Here is a 14,565-nt window from a genome sequence, read left to right as displayed (position 1 = left end):
TAACCCCGGACAACGCACGAGCTGCCACAACGTTGGCCGACGTTTATCCGACCGATCGTTCCTCGCAACAAATGTATTCGAAACGGAAGAAGAAGAAGAAGAGAAGAAAAGGAGGACGAGGAGAAGGAAGAAGCTTCCAACGAGAGCGCGTCGAGGAGCAGGTGCATGCGTAACAGACTCGCGCATGCGTATTACGCACAGTCTCGTCCGGTTGTGTGTACGTTAGAGAGGGCCGTTACACCGCTTTACGCGATCGCGTTTGGTAATCGCATCGTTGTAACCTTCTCGTTGTAAAACTTGGCCGCATTCGATTTCCGCGATGTCCGATCCAATTGTTCCTATACTGATGGCTGTTATTACGAATATCATTTCGCGGCTGAAGTATGATACGAAGAAGGTAAAAAAGGTAACCGAGTTAAAAATTTCGAATAAAGTTACTTTTCGAGTGATTTTGCTTATTGAAATGCTCGAATAACGTTTAATTCGTAGCTATAATTGATCCACTTTTCGTATAACCTCGTTTGGTATTGCAATTATTTCCGATCATTGTTACGTTTCGAACGATATTGGCGAAATAACTTCGACTATTAAATTTTCCACGGAATCCATTCGTAATACGGTAGATTCACCGTATATAAAAGCGTGATTGATGCGAAATCGTGCTCGTAATATTTTTCTCGTATAAAAAGACGAATCTAAACTAAAAGATAGATTCAATTCTTGAATCGGGTGATTCTTATATCTTATTATTTCACGTTATAAGAATTCACTGTATTGACGATAGATGACGAAAAAAAATCGATAAATATCGCTAACTCTGGCTGATTGCCGCGAAACGGTATATTATCGAGACAAGAAATAACGTTTGTTCGTTGTAAAAAAAAAACGTATTACGCGCATCCGAAAGGGAGAGAGAGAAAACGTAAAGTAAAAATTTCTCGCAATTAGAGTCGATTAGAGCTGAGAGCATTAATTTCACGGAAGGGAGGGGGGCCAACATCGAGCAAAAAGCAAAAAGTAGCGGTGTTCGAAGGAAAACTACGACGTTCAATTTGAGTCCAGCTCGACAAAGCGAGGCCATTTTCTTTCTCTCTCTCTCCGTAATGAATCGTTATTGGTTGCTCCGCCACGGAATATTACGCAACTCGATTTATCAATGCTCGCTAAAATCGGGTCGAAACTTTCTCGAGCCGTTCCTCGTACGAAGCTGGAATATCTCCGGTAATTGGTCCGGTTATTCTCGTGCAATAGAACGGTGATACTTGCGAAATAAATCATAAGGAAAAGAGGGCGAAAGGATCGGTTGGAAAGGGCTCTCGTTCCTCGATGCGTACCAACTCTACGATTTTTTTTCCCTCTCTTCATTTTATTCCGCACCGTAGTTGCAACGTAGTAATCGATATAACAACGATTCGATCAATCTCGATGCTTTTAGCGTGTCTGAATGAAAAAATATCTGCTCGCTTTGATTGCTAATTAAGAAGTAGAATTTTCTGTCCAGCCTTCCACTCGAAAAAGTATCGCTCGATCCCAAAAAATTAAGCAAAAATTATCGCCAACTTATTGCGATAAATTTTATTTAAATTTATTTTTTACCACTGTGATAAATCTCACGGTCGCCGTTGATTTTTCAGATGCTGGCTGGAAACAAGCGTGGAAAGGAAGACAACTGGGCGACATCGGTGTACACAACCTCGTGAACTCGTGCCGGTCGGTTTACGGAGACCGACAACTGAATCTGAATATGATTTACCGAGCTGACTCTGGCGGTCGGCCTGATTGCACGAGGGGTGGCGGAGGGGCAAGAGGATCCTGACGATGCATCCGTGTTCGGCGTTGATCGCAATAATACCGTACGTTTCTGCTTAGTCCACTGTCGCATTACCACCTGCTTCCGCCATTACGCCGACAAATTGCCCCAAACAGCTGCGAATTTTTTCTTTCTCTCTTGCGCTGAATTATGGAAACGACGTTAGAGGAGAAGAAATCTACTCCTAGAGATTCTCTCTCTCTCTCTCTTTTTTTTCTCTCTCCATCGGATACACTTCTTTTGACAAACAGTTAGGCGAGTATTAAACAGTTGCGTTTACGAACGCGCCAAACTTTTGGCGGGAAAGTTAAAATTAAAATCAATTTCTATTATTTTCCAAGACGTTTTACGATTCAAAATTGTCAGAATTCAATTATTTAAACCACTTGTTACGTATTACTTGTTTCCCTTCTATTTCTTTCTTCCACGAAGAATTTTCTCGATGAAATCGTTCCATTGAATATTGTCATTCTCGTTCCCTTCTCGATCTTTGAAAAATATATAGATTTCAATTTGCTCTACGATTACAAAAAAAAAAAGAAATCCTCTTTTTACTATAAAATTACAAGACAAAGAATCTATCTATCTTGCGTCGACATCGATCGATCGCGCGTATCATGTTTGACATTTTAATTTTGAAAGGAAAGAAGGATTCGACGCGAACCATCCATCGTCACGGATGGAAAAAGAGACGTCGATCTCTTCGGTGGACAATCTCGGCCGGATATCGTTCGAAAAGAATGGAAAAAGGTAATTTCGAATTCTTGGTGGATCATCGGGGAAGAAACCGTGGACGTGATGTTACGGACCGGTGGAAAGTGGACGGAAGACGGATAACGGAATTGCACGGGCTGGGGAACGATAATGGGCGAGACAAATACCTTTCGAGGCTTGGTCGTGGCTCGGTTTTGCGAGGGATACGCGCGGATTCATACGAGCGGAAGACATTATGGGTCGTGACAAAAGTGAAATCACGGGGTTGGGGGACATTGTGGATCGAAGTTAAAGGATAAAGACTTCGACTTCGGGCAAATCGAATTTAATCAACTTTAACTTTTATTTCGATGATTTATTATTAATTTTTTCCGATCAAAATAATTATTTACGGATACTTATTTCGAATATATAGCTTGAATAATTTAAAATAATGTTTAATGAACTTTATTCGAAAGTTTAATTAATTAATTCTTTGTAAATATTTATTTCGATAAAGTATATACAACTTGAGTAATTTAACTACAGTATCGAAGGTAGTGTACAAATGTTTTAAAGTAAAGTTTAATAAACTTTGTTCGAAAGTTTAATTCTAATTAATTAATTTTTCTATTCCGATAGATCGAGATAATTCTGTATAAATATTACTTCGATATATTAAATGTAAATATATAGTTTGAATAATTTAAAAATAATTTAAAGTTTAACGAACTTTGTTCGAAACTTTATTTCAACCAATTAATTTTTTTTTTTTTTTGTATTTCGACAGATCAAAATAATTCTTTATAGATTATTTTGTTATTAATAATCAATTCCAGGGATGAATTTCTTAACGACGTTACTTTCAGTTTAATCAATTCTAAGAGATACTCGAGTTTCCTTATTTGTAATTTCATCGAAAGATTACGAAAATTAATTTTCATTTCCTCAATTTTGATCTTCTGCACGAAGACTCGATCTCTCCCCTCGATCATAAAGAAGAAGTAAAATCGTTGGAAAGATAATCGACTATTAAAATGGACGGAAATGTGTCCAAACCTGTGCCTCCGATCTTAAACGATATTAAATCACGAATCGATTTCGAAGAACGTCGTTTGAACGTAAGAACGCAATATCTTTCTCTTTTTCTGTAACTCAATTTAATCGAGCCACGACGACTCTTTGATCGTTGATTATTCGACGAGAGAGAGAGTCGAACGAGAGGTTGGAAGAAAATTCAGAGAAATCAGTGAAGAGCGAGGTGATCGAAGGCAACGTGGAAATCCATCCATCGTGAAGATTGCGAGCGACGAATGACAAGTTGCAGCAACGCGAAGCGTTCATAACGGCGGTGGATAATCGGATCATGGCCACCACGCTGTCACGAGCCACGTGCACGAATCGTTCAAACGTGGAGCGACACCCGCCGAGATAAACTATTCTTACTTTCTTTTTTCTTCTTCTTCTTCTATCACAATTCCGCTCGATAATGATTTCATCGTCGCAAATTTTATCCTTTGCATTCGAATATCTCCGTACAGCTATTCTACATTTTATCATTGTATTATCATTATACGTTTATTCGCGTTAAATAAAAGGCAAATTAAATCTCAGAGATAAATAAAATATTTTTATTAAACGTTTATCCTATGGTATAAGTATTTTTAACTTTTAAAATATATGGTGTTTAATATTCGAGCAATAAAAAAACGATATTAATAAACAATGAAAGATTATGGTTATAGGTTATGAAACTTTTTTATTTTTATTGAACAGTGTTATGTTCAAGTAATTAATTTTTGAAAATATTCTATAAAAATTGAATGTAAATATATGCATATAATGTAATTACACTCTAGGGACTTTTGTTCGATTGGTAACATTCTCAAATACAAATACGAGTGCAAACACGGACGTTCGTGGTTTAAAATTAATTTCGTTCGATTAAGTCAACAAAGTTGTGCGTACGCACGATCTTCCCGAAGAACGATTGGAAAAAAGTAACCAACTCTTCCGTGGAACGAGCGCGTACACCGTGAACGATAAAAATTACCAGGCCCGACGGACCGGCTCTCTCGATATCTTAGCGCCCGCTAAAATGAAAATAGCGTTCGAGTCGGCTGCGCGTAATCGAGGACGTGCCTATTGTTCCCAACTGAGTAAGTGCAATTCACCGAGAAGAAGTAGAAGTTCCCAGTCGCACGGTATCGTAACGTACGAGCCTCTTTCCCTGCGGACAACGAAGACGTCCGATATTCTCCGTCTCGAGAGATAGAGGGAGAAAGGGCGAGAGAGAGAAGGAAGAAAAATGGTTCGAGTCGAGGGATTCGCTCGTAGGCTAATTTCGAATAGTCGAATCGGTCGATCGATGGAGAGTTGTCACGGATGGAGTATTTTTTTTTTTTTTTTTCCTCTCTCTTCCTTGCTTCGAGCAGATTTACGCCTGTTTGTGATAAGCGAACAGGAGTTTACGTTACGCTTTTGTTTCCTGGCTATCGATTACCGACGGAAGGTTTTCTTCCATCTTGTTTAGGTGGGCGCGTAGCTCGAGCGTAACGGAACTTTTTCGGAGATGGCGGTTGAAAAACGGTCTTGGGGGAGGGGGGGAGTTGTTTCGAGCAAAAAGTGATGACGTAAAGACGAGAAATATTTCTGGATAGACAGGTGAATGGATTTGGTGAAAGTTTGGTTAGGTTAAAGTTGTATTTGATACAAGATGTGAGATGAAAGGTAGAGTAGTGAAATTTTACAATGCATAATTAGTTTCCATGGAATTAGAATTGTGCTTTATCTCGAATGAATGGATTTGGCGAGTCTTGTATTAAAATTATATTTAATGCGATGCAAGGTGAAATATTTAATTTTTGAAAGTGGAATATCTATGAAATTTTGAATTACAATGCATCCAGATGCAAAATTCGAAAAATTAATTTTCGCGTGTTAGAATTGTGCATTTTTCATTCGCTTTTTATCTCGAACGAATGGCGAATCTTTAATACGATGCAAGGTGAAAAATTTAATTTTTGTGGAATCTATCTATTAAATTTTGAATTCCAGTGCATCTGTATGCATAATTTGAAAGATCAGAAAGATTGTGCATTTTTCATTCGCTTTTTATCTATGTTCTAATGGATTTGACGAATCTTGTATTAAAATTATATTGAATACCGTGCAAGATGAAGGATTTTGAAAGTGGAATCTATATAAATTTTGAATCACAGTGTATAATTTGAAAGATCAGAATTGTGAATCATTTTTCATTCGCTTTTTATCTACGTATTAAAATTATATTGAATAATAAATGCAAGGTGAAAGATTTAATTTTTGAAAGTGGAATAACCATGAAATTTTGAATCACAATGCATCCAGATGCACAACTCGAAAGATTAGTTTCCACGGTTTGGAATTGTTTCGCGTTTCTCATTCGCTTTTTGTTTCCATTCTGAACGAAACGCATACTGGAAGTATCTTAATAACCTCGTTATCGCACTTATTAACTTTTCTTCATTTTTTTCCCTTCCTGAATTTTATTTTTCCCTTATTATAAATTAAAATCTCTTTTCCTTTCATATTTGTGACACGGCGCAAATTAACGGGGAATCCACGTACGTGGCTATCAACGACACGATATTAAAATTACCTCAAAACAAAAACCAAAAAAAAAAAATGTTGCAACATCGATCTCGATCTTAACGATACGCGAAACCTTATCTCATACACCAATAACATACACCGATAAGAATCGAGAAAATGCTCTTTATGCAAATTATATACACTCGACAATCTTAATTAACGTACGTAATAATAACAATAATTAATATTCCCAAGATTCGCTTGCAATTTACATATTCAACCTAATAATACCGCTCTCCACTTTTCGCAATTATCATTTATTTTTTACTCTTTCCACCAAAGCAAATTAAGTATTTACGATTAAGTAATAATTCGCGACGAATTCGCAACGCGTTGCAAAAAAGAAGAAACTCATCGTCACGGAGGAGGCTAATAATATTCAAGAGCGTGATGAAAGTAAAACAAGTACCGTCCGAGTGACGACACCCGAGTTGCACTCGTCTCGAACGAGGCTATTTCGTCTTTAAACGTTGCTAAAAATCTCGCGTTGCGAAAATCGAGAAGCGCGATTAGCGTTGCACAGTCGAGACAGGTGTAGCACATAAGAAAAGAGCTTTTTTCTTCTTCCCTGCTTAACAGGTGGGTAATCAAACTCGATCGAAACACTCGTTTCTCGCCACTTTTCTTCCGATCCACTATTTTTTCAATTCTAATTCTCTTCGAGTCACAGTCAATTCTTGTCGATCGACGTCGCTTGAAAAGAGAGAGGAAGCGATAATCGACCGATTTGGAAAATTTTCGTCGAGAGATTTGAAAAAAGCGCGATCGAGTCAAATTCTTTTGCCGCTTTGGCAAGAAGAGAAAGAAAAATAGAGCGGGATAATAATAATTGTGCAAAAAGTGGCGAGCTCGAACGAGTTGAGAATACTGTTCCAGTTACCTGCAGCGTGTATGGTAAACACACCTTTCACGTCCTCATAATCACCCTCTCATTGTTCTCGCCTCGGTCTCGCGTGTTTGTCAAACTCGGGTCAAAAAGTGGAAGCCCGGCTGGGAGATTAATAGGCGAGGAGGCATATCGAACGAACGACTTGGAAACAGCGAGCTCCTCTCGTTAATATTCATACACCGCGCTCGTTTCACTCGAAACTCGAACGCGTCGTAGATAATCATCTATCTAGGGAAAAAAAAGGAAAAAATGTAACGATTGTGTCTAGAGACGCGCGCAAACGATCCGTAGTTCCGGAGTCGATGGACGATGTGTAAATCACTTCGATAATTTGTCGCTCGAAACTGATAATAAGCTAATAATTGGAAATAATCGTGATGGAGAGATTATATGAGAAGCGGATCGATTATAATAGCTATTGGAATGAATTTAATTCGAGCATTTTAATAAGTAACTTTATTCGAGATGCCAACTAGAAGAACATCTCTTTATTCAATCCTATTTCCATTCAATTTGATCCAAAATTAATCAAATTTTAATCCTTCGATCCAAACATTCATATCCAATGAATTTAGAATCTCGTTCAAAACGTAATAACAATTGGAAATAATTGTAATTGCCAAACGAGATTTATACGAGAAGCGGATCGACTATAATAACCAACTGGAACAAATGTTATTCGACAAAGTAAGTTTATTCGAAATTTTTGGACGTACTCTTCCTTCGAGCGGCATTAAATTTAAATTTAAGATGGAAATATCGGATCGAAGAAGACAGAGATCAGCAGAAAAACAGTTAATTCGAGAAAGATTATTCGTTCGCTCGATTCAGCGGCGCCCTTCCTTTGATCTTGTCCCTCGATCGTGTTTAACCTCGAACAATTTTTTTAACTGCGACGCGATGAATACTACTCGATACTTGATCGAGCAAGAGGCCGTGTACGCGTACACACGCGCACGCGCGTACGTGCGTGACTACGCATAGGCGTAGAAGAGGCTGAGGGGCCTCGTTAGCCGCGATGCGCGAGGTTAGAGAGTCAGTGGGGCACCCAATACGCCCACGGAATCGAGTCACCCGCGTAACCCACCGGAATCTCCCTTTTGCAAGTGGCGTGAGTGTGCTGCGAACCTTGAATTTAGCCGCCGGCCAACTCAACTCCCCTCCCCTCGCCTCGTGTCGCGGAATCTTTCCTTGAAACGGTGCTCAACGGCCCGTATTGCCTTCCCCTACTCGCGTGTTCAACCGTCGTTCTTCCTCGATAGCGTGCTCTCGAGACTTTTGAGACGCGGAAGAGAGCGAGTCTCTTGTTCCGTTCCGAGAGAACGTTGCATCCACGTACAGGAAGCAACTTCCTGATCGAATAGTTTTTAGGATTTTTCTGGAAAATTCTCTGAAAAATGTGCGCTTATGTAACTGGTTTGTTTTAGTACAAGACAGCTCTATACATTTTTCAAAAAGATTTCCAAAGATTTAGTTTAAAATTTGAATATCGGATGGAAATTGCATCGATACTCGGAAAAAATCGAGATCGGCAAAGTTCCTTCGTCGCTTTAACAGCTCGATAAGATGGATGATACCGGAGGCGATGTATGCCAACTTCCGGTTACGAGCCGTGACGCGTGGAGCGTGTGCAAGACTCTCTCTCTACCGCTACCATCACGGTTTGCACCTGCGCCAATCGAGCGAACGTCGATCGCCCACGGTTCATTCGCCCATTTACCATTCCTCTCCCGATCTCTCCATCTATCGTTTCGAACGCGCGAGGCCAAGGGCGCATCGAAGTGGAGAGCACGCGGAAGACGCGTCCTCGTCCCTGGAATTCTCGTAATTCACGCTTCGATCGTAACTTCGACCCTTTTCTCGGCCGGCTCGCGCTTACGGCGATCGATAAATCAACACCGATCCGACACCGATCGCCTTCGAAGATCTCCTCCCCGCCTTACGAATCGCCTTACGCTGATAAGCCGGCAGGTATTTAAAAAAGAAAGAAGCGAGGCGGCCCCCTGTTACCATGCACCATTTCTTTCCCTCGTTCCTAGAATTGATTTCTATCCCTCTAGCGGGAAGGGATCCGTGCGAGATGAGGAGCGGTACGATTTATGCGCCACCACCAAGTCCTCGCCAAATGATGATATATATGTATATATATAAATGTGAGATATCTTTGGAGGATTCTAGACATCAAAAAGATGAAAAAAGTTTATATACATACATGTCCGATAAGGCTTAATTAACGAATTATAAACATTTTAGGTGTGCAAATAAGTTCTTTCCTCTTTTTTATCTACGATCGTAACTTCTGACCGAATTCGAATTATTTCGCGTTCGTGGCGCCATCTGAAAGAGCGTTTTTCCGTTTTTAAGAAGAGGCGTGACGAGCGCTGTAAGAGTTTCCAGTCCCGTGCAACGATTTCGAACGATGTGGCGTGCGAGAAGCATCGTTCGCGTCATTGCTTACTTTTTGCGTTCCAGCTTAGGAAATCGGCTGTTGAAGCTACTGAAATGGCTTGCGCGGCACTTGGAGAGAACGCTGTATCTTACGGAACATACAAAAAGTGGTAGTAAAGATTTAAAACCGGAAATTTTAATTTGGAAGACGATAATCGTTCAGGTGCACCGAGAAAGTTCGACAACGATGAGTCAGAGTAATCGCTCGACAAAAATCCGACTCAGACGCGAGAATATATATATATATATAACTTTATTTATGCGAACTTTGCCTCATAAATAAAGGCATGCGTACGATTCGCATTGTGCGACGATAGTATGTTCTTTCTCTTTTATCTTTTTTTCTGTTTCGAGAATATTGAAGTGTGAATGCGTTCGAGAATGAATCCGCGTTAGCGTTAAGATGGGAAGAGAATCCGTTGGATCGATGAGTAAATTTGTGTTCGACAAGTTCGGTGAAACTCTAAAATATAAAAACCACCACGTTCTTCCACGTAGCGGACGCCTTTAAAAGTTGTAGTGACGAGGGAAAGGTGCGTTCTATTCTTCCCGTTTCTCTTTCTTTTCGAGAGACACTGCTGGTCTTCTTCGACTCGTCCAACGGTGGACAAAGGATGCGGACAAAGGAAAGGACAAACCGATTCCGTGAAATTTCTTCTTTTTTCAAAACGCTCACGTCTCTTTTCGAAAAATTCGAAGTGGAAGCGGAAAAATAGTATCCGCTTCTTCGTCCTCGCGATACAAAATCCAAAATAGGAGTGTTGCGAAATTGAACGAGCAAAGAGGTCGAACGGAACGAAGAGATAAAGATCTCGAGCGAGAGAAGAGTTTCTTTATTCGACGCGTGATCAAAAATGCGTGTAAAGGTTTCTGAAAGAAGATCGGAAAAGATCGTAAAGTTGTTCGGTTTTAATGATATTTCCGCGGCGAGTTCGAGTCGATCAAATGAGATTCGTTCCAATCGCGTGGAAAGCCATCCCTTTTTACGAGACGAAAAATTTTCCTCCTTTGGACATTTGATCCTTTTTCGAGCAAATCTCGAACAACTCGACAAGATTTTCGTTTCGTGATAAAATTGATTTTTTTCTTCTTCCCACTTCGCTTTTTTTCAATTGAGCATTGCAATGGCTGCGTGATCGAAACAAGGTCGAAAGAGAGAGGAGGCGACAACCCTGTGGAAAATTTGCATGCAAATGCGAATTAACTTTTTTTCTTAAATATTCCATACGTTGAAATCGATTATGTATCTGCAATTATGTACCATTCGCTTTTATTATTATTATTCGTTGCCATCCAAAAACTCGTTCACCTTTTTGCCAGAAATCCGCTTGTTCGGCATCCATTTTTTTTTTAAATGCCAACTCCATACTTTCTCTCTCTCCCGAGTTTCTTCATTTGCATTCCCGTGAAACGTGGAGATAAATCTTCTATATAACAAAAAACCGTCTCGCCTCGCATTCGAATTTCTTCCAAAAATAATTCTCTTCGAGCGAAATCGATGGAGCTAGTCGGACAACTGTAAAGGTAAAAAAAACTTGGACAATTAAGAGGTTCGCTTTTGCTCATCCCCCTCGAAAGATTCGTTTTTCTCGTATCTCAGTTTTCTTCAGCGAAGGAAGAAAACGCCAAGTTTCCCCTTTCTAATGGGCATAAAAGTGTACTTTACTGCTGGTCATATATATATATATATATATATATATATATATATATATATGATACCTGTAATCTTGATGTTTCTTTCATTTATAACGCCGTTCATTTGAATCGCCGTTATAAAAACGTTTCCTGCGAACACGCGTATTACACGCGTTCCCGTGAATTTTCTTTCGAAATTGCTCGAGAAATCGAGGAAAAATTCTTTAAAAATAATCCTTCTCCCTGTCGTCGACGCTCTTCTAATTTTTTTTCTTCTTTTTTTCCCTACAGATAAGTAAACACGTTTCGGCCAAACTCGTGGCCTAAACACTTGGCGTGTTTCGCCCGTCGGCGAAGCGTGAAAACGGCAACAAGAGATCGAGGAGAGTCGAGAACGGTAAACGCATAAATACGCAGATTCTAAAATACAATGCAAATACGAGGTGGCTGGCCTTGAATGAGGGACAGGGGAGGAAGGAAGGGAAGGGAGAGGGCATGTTTTTTTAGAGAAGTTCTCGCTTATATATAAAGGTTCGAAGGGTCGGTGAACCACTGTCATCGAGCAAGGAAGCGTCTCGATTTCCATCGCTCGAACACGGATGCACTACATTTTCTCGACTGATACGAATTTCTAGAAACTAGTTTAACGAGTCGTTTTCTCGTTTTCGCACGCGCATATTTATTACCCCTGTTCCACACAGAGGGTATAAATTCGTGTGGCGAAACTTCCAAGCTCCTCGGGAATGGGACATAAATATACACACATACATATCTCTATAAAATGTTAACTCTTATATGTCGTCGTATAGTCGCCTATATTTTATTATTACACGTATACTTACATTGGTAGATACACGTATAATATAATAACGTTCTAGGAACTCTTGTTATCTTAATTGGTTAAGCTTCTCCAAATATAAATACGAATGACCTCGCCTTCGTGCGAAAACCGTTGGCCCGTGTTGTTCCCTCGACCAACCTTCTATCTCGAAGTTGTTACGGAAAAATCGATACTGGAATTCTACGATAACAATATTTTTATGGTGTCTCGAGCATGATAAATCGTTATTCCGTTTTTTTTTTTTCTTCCGTTCGAACAGAGAGAATCCATCAATCTTCCGATGAATCTAAATGAAAAATCGCGATTCGCTGTCCTTGTTTCACGATCCATTGGCCGTTCCAATATCACTGGATGGATAAGTTAAGGCATCTTTATTAATAACTCTTAGAAGCAGCCTCATTTTCTTTTTTTTTGAAATGATTAAAAAATCTCGAATAAAAGTTACTTATTAAAATGCTCGAATATTGTAATAGCTATTATAATCGATCCATTTCTTGTATCTTCTCGTTTTGTTACAATTATTTCCAATTATTATTATTTAGAACGATAAATTATCGAATTATAACTTTATGAAAGTAACTTCGACCATTAAATTTTTTCCTTGTTTTCCACGATACAGCCAAGACTGTGAAACTCTGAAACGAAGCTTCACGACAATTTTTAAAAAAGGAAAAGAAAGAAAAGGAAAAACGTGATGCACCGGCACACGAGGCTTGCACACGATCGAGGAACAGAGGAATTTGCATCGAATGCAATAACTTATCAAACGGCTGAGAAACGCGTGCAACGCGTTCGATGTATCTTGATTAATAACGCAGGAAGCTACCGCACAACTCTAAGAATACCCCTGTTCCCATGCCGGAGGGTTACGCGATAAATTATGGTTTACCATGCGGAACGGGTACGGTTCCAGGTTGGAAAGAATCCTTTTCGACAGCCGACCGATTCCGATCATTCGGGATGGCCGAGTTACGGCCGGGATACGAAACGTCGATTGTTATCGGCCTTCTCTCCTGCATCGAGGATATATTCCGCGCGCGAAGAGAAGAAAAGAGAGAAGGAAAAAGTATCGAGAAATGGTAAGTAACGATCGAGCCGATAACATTAACCAGAGCGAAGTAACATTAACCAAGTCTCGAACGGTTGACAATTCCATTTCGAAAAATCGTGCACGAACGGGTCCTCCGCCGTTATTTCATTTCTTTCGGTTGACTTTCGATAAATGCTCGATATTACGCAATAGGCGTGGAAAGAATCCCCGGATCGCGGTCCAATTTCGCCTCTGCTTCTTAAACAGGCCTTCCAAGAAGCCCTCGAGAAAAGATAGGGGGATCGATGGTTCTTCCGCGTTCGTTTGATTTATCGAGGGGATCATTAGCGATGAGAGGAGGTTAGGTTATGGCACGTGCTGTGTGTGTATGTGTATATATATATATATATATGTTCGAAGGGAAGCCACTTATCGTTTGTCCCTTTTTTTTTGTTCCTCTGCCAACATTTAATAAACTCGCGATTAATGGTGGGCCGTTTAATAACGGTGATATAAAGCATCAGGGCGCGTTATCCCGTGAAAAATTCGACGGTCGCAACGATTGACCGCGTGGGCAGATCAGCGAAGCGAAAAATGCATTGATAATTAAAAGAAACATCAAGAAAAAAATTAGTTAAAAATTTTTCTTCGATTTCTTAAGCAACTTCTTTTCGAAGTTTCTTCTTTCTCGATATTTTTCCTTCCAATTTTTAATTCGAGGAACACGTCTTTTTAAAGCCAGTAAAGATGCTATCGGTTAAAAGTTTCTGGCATCGAGAACAGCGCGAAAATTCGAAATTTCGTTTTAACACTAGGGAATTTCTTCGAATATTCGTGCACGGTTTATTCGAAACAGTTCGATCCTATTCCCCTAGCCGACGTCACGATCCATAAACCTTGGCGAAACGTTCGCGCGTTACCCGCGCGATACAACCGATCTCCCCCTCTCCTCTTCAGCCACTTCTCTGGAACAACATCGACGTAGAGAATCCTCGGCAACGACGACACGGAATAAATATAGAGAATGGCATAACAATTTCACGATCACGAGAAAAACGAGAGAGGTAACGAGAGGGTGTTTCCTCTCGATCGAATTTCTTGGTCGCTTTATTAACCAATTTCGATATTTCGATCGGTATCAGTGGAGTTTATCCAATTTTTGTTCTTTTTTTCACCTCGTGAAATCATCGTGATCGCGAATGAATGCGTAGCTAGATGACGTATGAAACGTATCGCCGACTGTTTTGCACTATTTGCACGTGGGCGTCGCCGATGCATGTTCCTCTTAAGAGAACGATCCGTATTCCGCGTGGCAACGGTCGTATTCGCCACGTATCGTCAAGTCGAAAGAAGTTTTCTTCGAATAATTTTTCCTTTCAAGGAGAAGAAAGATTCTTAGGAATGCTTCTTGGATCGTTCTAAAATTTTCAATGATGCAACAGTGAGTAACTCGCAAGTAAGTCGAGAAACAAAATCGCTATCCTACGATTCGCTAATTAAGGATGAGTTTTTTCGGAGGAGTGGCTTACGATTCTCGCTGGTCAAATTCGTTTATAAATTACCATCCATTGCGCTCTCCATCGTTA

At 40.0% G+C, this 14,565-nt stretch overlaps 2 protein-coding genes across 9 annotated transcripts in view; one reads left to right on the top strand and one right to left on the bottom strand.

Moving 5' to 3' along the window:
* Nucleotides 1-14,565, bottom strand: part of Cad99C (cadherin 99C) — a 97,915-nt gene that overhangs the window by 46,990 nt on the left and 36,360 nt on the right. The window lies entirely within an intron of this gene.
* LOC105734954 (uncharacterized protein C15orf61) overlaps nucleotides 1-14,565 on the top strand; it is a 76,613-nt gene that overhangs the window by 47,433 nt on the left and 14,615 nt on the right. For 4 of the 7 annotated variants that reach the window (XM_086902490.1, XM_086902497.1, XM_086902506.1 and 1 more), the window contains exon 2: nucleotides 1,635-1,853. The gene's annotated coding sequence lies outside the window, so the exon portion shown is untranslated. Of the gene's footprint in view, nucleotides 1-1,634; nucleotides 1,854-11,399; nucleotides 11,506-14,565 lie in introns of all 7 variants that reach the window. The other 3 variants (XM_086902509.1, XM_086902500.1, XM_086902493.1) reach the window with 1 other exon arrangement.

Source organism: Apis florea, unplaced genomic scaffold, assembly GCF_048593485.1.
Source record: "Apis florea isolate Af1SG1 unplaced genomic scaffold, ASM4859348v1 contig_2272_pilon, whole genome shotgun sequence".
Classification (NCBI taxonomy): Eukaryota; Metazoa; Arthropoda; class Insecta; order Hymenoptera; family Apidae; genus Apis; species Apis florea.
Note: the sequence above shows the minus strand (reverse complement) of the source record. Positions and strands in the feature narration are given on the sequence as shown.